Source organism: Octodon degus, unplaced genomic scaffold, assembly GCF_000260255.1.
Source record: "Octodon degus isolate 3935 unplaced genomic scaffold, OctDeg1.0 scaffold00286, whole genome shotgun sequence".
NCBI classification, from domain to species: Eukaryota; Metazoa; Chordata; class Mammalia; order Rodentia; family Octodontidae; genus Octodon; species Octodon degus.
In genome coordinates, this window is record NW_004524862.1 from 567,690 (window position 1) to 573,488 (window position 5,799).

The 5,799-nt window shown below is 49.9% G+C and overlaps 1 pseudogene; it reads left to right on the forward strand.

Moving 5' to 3' along the window:
* The first annotated feature begins 864 nt into the window (after positions 1–864).
* LOC111814278 lies at positions 865–1,113 on the forward strand (annotated as a pseudogene).
* Positions 1,114–5,799: the final 4,686 nt, after the last annotated feature.

Consider the following 5,799-nt stretch of genomic DNA (forward strand, 5'->3'; position numbering starts at 1 on the left):
GCACACACACGCACACACATACATGCAAGCACACATGCACACGCACACACACACAGAGACCCAGAGTGAGCTGGAGTTGTCAGCAGCCTGCTTTCCAACAGCACTTTAGGTATGGGCACTCCAAGGAATGTTGCTGTGCTCAGCTGTCACAATATTGCCATGCCAGATCTCGCTCTAGAGGTGCAGCCCCAGAGCCTGTTTCCCTCTGCCCACCAGCTCCTTGCCCTTAAAACTTTCAAGTTTGACTACCAGGCTGAAACAACTCAATGAGGTGCCTCTCTGCCTCTGGCACCCCCAAGACCACTAGACTGAGCACTGGGGTGAGCTTGGCACCCCACCCCAGTCTCCATTCTTCCTTTCCTCATCAAATGCCGGGTTCCTTACCTCAAGTGCTCTGCTGCTGTTTTTCCTGTGCTGCCCCCTCCCACTCCCCAGCAGTACTGATGTCCCTCCCTGGGCCTCCTAGCCCTTTCTTTTTCTCCTGACCCTGGGTTAGCTTGACTTAGTTGCAGCCTTGTAGAGTCCTATCTTCTATCCTTCCTGCTGTAGTCCCAGAAGAAGCAAAGAATGCAATGGCTGAGCTGTTCCCCTGGCCCTGCCCCGCCTCCACTCTGGAATTTGTCAATTAAACTGCTTCCCTTTTTCCTCAGTTTGCATATTCCCCGCTCTAGCTCATCTCCCTGAAACTCAGATCTCCTAATATCTGACTCTTGAGGCCCTCTTCATACTCCACATGGAAGGGGCTTTGCCACTTTTGCACACCCAAGGAAGAAAGCCCCCAAGGGAGCAAATCAGTCCTGAGATGGGAGAGGCCTAGGGACCACGGTGCCAAAAAGCAGGGGGAGCCTTTCAAAAGCTCCCTGAGCCCGTCGACTAGACAAGATGAGCAAAGCTCACCCTCCCGAGCTAAAAAAATTTATGGACAAGAAGTTATCATTGAAATTGAATGGTGGCAGACATGTCCAAGGAATATTGCAAGGATTTGATCCCTTCATGAATCTTGTGATAGATGAATGTGTGGAGATGGCAACTAGTGGGCAACAGAACAACACTGGAATGGTGGTAATCCGAGGAAATAGTATCACCATGTTGGAGGCCTTGGGACAAGTTTAAATAATGACTGCTCAGCAGAAAAATTCATGTCCCTCCTCCAAGTGCTACTTTCACTGACTGAAGATTGGGTCATACACATTTTCATATATTAAATTTTTGTTAAATAAACTTTTGTAATAGACCAAAAAAAAAAAAAAAGCTGGGGGAGAGGCACAGTCTGTCTCCCCAGCCCCGAGGCATAGTTTAAACACTGGCTTCTGAGCAAGTGAAGGGCTCTGACCAGCATTTGTACCAGGCAGTGTGTGTGTGTGTGTGTGTGTGTGTGTGTGTGTGTACCAGTGGGTTGAACCCAGGACCTTCTCACTGAGCTACATCCTCAACCATTTTTTTTTTTTAATTTTATTTATTTGTGTGTGTGTGTGTGTGTGTGTGTGTGTGTGCGTGCATGCACGGCCAGCTCAGCCCACCAGGGGGCAGGGCAGGCTGGCATGTGGTGCTGGGGGATTGAACCGTGGTCCCTGTGATTTGCTAAGCTTGTTCTAAGTAGGTGCTTTAGACCACTGAGCCATCTCACCAGCCCCGTCCTCAACCATTTTTAATTCCTTATTGTGAGACAAGGTCCTGCTACATTGTCCATACTGAGCTAACAATGCTGCTCTTGCCTCACCCTCCCAGAATGCTGGGAGGTGCTAGGTTTGAATACTCTCAAGGTGTTTTGGCATAGAGTGATGTGTCTTCCTCACCTCTACCATGTAAGTAGGAAATACACCTATTTTTCAGATGAGAAAACTGAGACCCAGTAGGTTCAGTCATTGACTGCAGTATGTACAGCTACTAATCAGAAGAGGACCACCACAAATCAGTTTCTTCTAATCCTAAATCTCTGGCTGGTGAGATAGCTCAGCGGACTAAGTGCCTGCTTAGGCAAGCACAGGGGCCAGGGTTCAATCCCTGGCATCACGGTGCACTGAGCCAGCAATGGAGTCTAGGTGTGGTGGTGCATTCCTGTAATCACAGCACTAGGGAGGCTGAAAACAGGAGAATCACTAGGACTCCAACCTGCATAGTGAGACCCTGCACACACACACACACACACACACACACACACACACACACACCCCTAACCCTAAATCTCCCATTCTTTACTACACTGGCATGAACACTGACCTGTGAAGGAATAATTAACCCTCCTAAAGTGAACAGATGACCCACCTCTCTAGAAGTAGAGATTTAGGACTGTCTACTCTTCCATCCTTATATTTTGTGTTTACAGCAAATACTCCTGTTTGTTGTTGTTGTTTGTTTGTTTGTTTTTTAAGACAAGGTTTTGCTCTGTAGCCCAGGCTGGTCTTGAACTCACAGTAGCCTCAGTTCAAGCTGCCTCAGTTTCCAGAGTGTTGGGATTATAGGCATGTGACAACACACCTGGGTCAAATATTCCTCCTTTGCAAGGCCTACTCCCAAAGTTTCAACCATCCCAAAACTCCATGTAGCCCCCTCCTGCTTTGTTTTCATGTACTTATTACATCCAACACCCTAGTGTTTTACTTACTGTCTCTCTACAACATGGACCACCCCCACTAGAATGTATCACAAGGGTAAGAACTCTTGTCTGATTTGTTTGCTATTGTGTCCCTCATCCTGGAGTATTTGGCATATAATAGATGAACAATAAAAATTTATTTATGACATGAAAAAGGAAGCCAAGCTTCTTGTATCTCAGCCCAAAACATGGATCTTCCATGGAGCCTCTCAAGTGCTAATTGGTTTCTGAAGTCCTTTCTTCCCATCTCACCCTCCCTGGAACTTGGACAACAGAAATCATCCTGACTGCACAGGGCCCCATGTTCACCCCAGTGTGAGGGCAGCAGCTGGGGATCAAGGCCTCTTTATTATATGCATGGCTAATGAGGCCTCATTAAAAGCCTCTCATTACACAGCTAATTGCCCGGCTGTGTGGGCAAAGAACATGGGCCAGGACCCAGGGCTGGGAGTGTTTGGTGAGAGGAGGAATGGAAATGGGAGGCGTTTACATGCAAATGGCATGACTGGTTCATTCCTTTGAGAAGCTCAGATGCCATTCCTAGCTGGACTCGCTGTCTCACTCCTCTTCTATCCCTGTCTAGAGACAGAAACCCAAACCAGGCCTGTGGAGGAAGTCTGGTGAACAGGAGGAGGTATTAGTAGAGGACCGAAAGCCTCCTGGGCCCAACTCCATCAACCCCCTCCCCCACCAACCCATCCTTCCCTGCCCCCCACCCCTGGTGCCAGGGAAGCAGGGCTTCAGCAAAGGTCCACCATGAATAATGTCCTTTGATGATCCGGCATCTCACAGAGGATGGTGGGAGCCAAGCCTGGGGGAAGCAGGAGGATGGAGGAGAGAACTGATCACCCCTTGATCTCTGGAATTAGCGAAGACTTGAAAGAGTTGCTGCTAACCTGAATCAGAGAGGTGCAGTGGGAGGGGAGGCATCAGAGAGCTGGAGCAGGCAGTTTTCATTTTGCCCACGAATCATATGTAGATAACATGTAAGTGCCTGCTGTGACTATAGGGTACCTAGATGTCCTTTTTCTTGGAAAAATTTACTAATTTAAGCCACATTTCAGATACTTCCACTGGACAGTGGAGTGCAGAGCTCCAGCTCTTCTGACAGCGCCTCCCTTTTTGTTGTCATCAAGACAAGGAAAAGATATATGGTTGTGCTGAGAGGACACAGGTTAGTCTGCCATGCTCTGGGGGCTGGAGGTGGAAGTAGCCCAGCCAGTGCTTGTGCATAGAGTATGCCCTGCACAGGTCACCATCTGCTCACCCTGTGGATGCGCTGACCATCTCAGAGATGCAGAGAGTGAGACAGGGCCAGGGCCACATGTGACAGCAGAAGGATGGAGACAACCCTCAGAGCAGGAAGGAATGAGGAGAACCCTCAGAAGGGTAGATTGGCTGAGCCAGCAGGATTGGATCGGGGCTGATTTAAGCTTGGAGATGGTAGGATGGCTCCTCATGGGGGTTAGGGGAGTCCAGGCTGGCCTGTACCCCTCAGAGGTTGTATTCTCAGTACAACCTGTACTGAGTGCTGGACAGGTGAGGGGGAAGAGAGCTGGGAGAGGAGTATAGGGAGCAAAACTCTCCTTCCTCTTGTGCTAAGAAGAAGGAGATAGAGAAGAAAAGCAAATAGGAAAGGGAAGGGAAAGGAGAGGCAGGAGGGGCAAGGAAGGAGTCACCCTCCCTCCATGCCAGCATCTATTCCCATGAGTAGGGAAGGAGCCAGCCCAGCCCCCCTCAACCCTTACCCCTACCCAGGGAGCTGACAGAGGCTTCAGCCATGGGAACAGAAAAGCAGCATGGGGAGCAGCAGCTGCATTTTCTCCTGAAATTGCTTCTGAAAATGACCAGACACTTCACTGGGAAAGTGACGACAATTTGGGCCCTGGGAGCAGGAGATGAGGCAGAGAGCGGAGGCAATCCGACTCAGGTCACCCACCCCATCTTTCTGGGCAAGACGGAGCTTCTGGGCCTGATTCTGAGAAGTCAAGGATGGGGGAGTTGTCAAGGGCGAGGGTGCAGGAGTTACCCCTCCTCTGAACACAGCCTCCGCAAAAGGCTCCTCCTCACCCTCACCCCCCTGAGAATGGGGCTCAAGCTCAGAAAGTAAGATCAATTTGCAGACAGAAAGAAATTAAGCAGGTCTCCCTGCTGCCTGCTAATGGAATGTAGAACCCAAAGCAAGGTGAGGGAGACCCCAGCCTCAGGGCATGGAGAGATGGAGCTTAGTGGAGCAGGCTGGGAAGGTGGATGCTGGGAAAGGAGGAAATGCTGCAAAAAAGGCTGCCCTCTGCACACTCTCTCAGACTGCAGATCTAAACTTCACTATAAATATATGAGCACAATTTCCCCAAAGGCAGAGACCACGATGAGAAGAGGCTGAGATAAGACAGAGTCTGTGAGGGAAGTGGAAAACTATAGAAAGCATTCTACAAAATATTACACATTAATATTAGTCAGAGTCCACGCAAATAAGGACGATGAGATGGTGTGAGACAGTTGTCGACTCAGAAAAAGATAATGACAGTGACACAGAGAAAATAAACCAAGACAAGACAAAAGAAGTTGAGTCATAGGAATGAGAGAATCTGGGTAGGGAGTCTGCCCCTGTTAAGTGCCAGCACCTGCAGGCCCCAGCTTGGGGACAGCTATTAGTAAAAAACCATCGGCAGCAGCTTGGCCTGTCAGGTATATGGAAAGGAAAGTGGGGCCAGGAAGCAAGTGTGATGCAGCCCAGTCACGCTCGGGGATGGAGGGGTGACAGAGCACCTAGATGTGGGTGACCCTTAATCCCCAGCTCACCTTGGCTTGCATGAGCTCTCCAGCCTTGGGCCTCTTTTCAGGTGAAATCTCCAAAGGATCCTGGTCTCTGTGAAGTCGGGGACCCTCACTTCTTCCCTCCAGGGACATACTTAATGAATCAGCCCATTGGCCACCTGCGACCTGAGCCCTATCCCCGACTCCCCCACCCCCACCCCAGTCTCTCTAAACCCCGACAGAGCTCAGCCGGTCAAGGAGCCCAGAGACAATTTCCCTTTGCCCTTCTGATTATCTGTACTAGCTGGCTCTTGAGGACCTGAGGGACAGGAAAGGGCATGGGGGAGGGGAGCTCTAGAAGCAGCTGGGTGAGGAGAGGGGGAGACAGGGCCCACACACACTGACCAAACCTTTCAGAACAGAACGTTTTATTAGTGGGCAAAGAA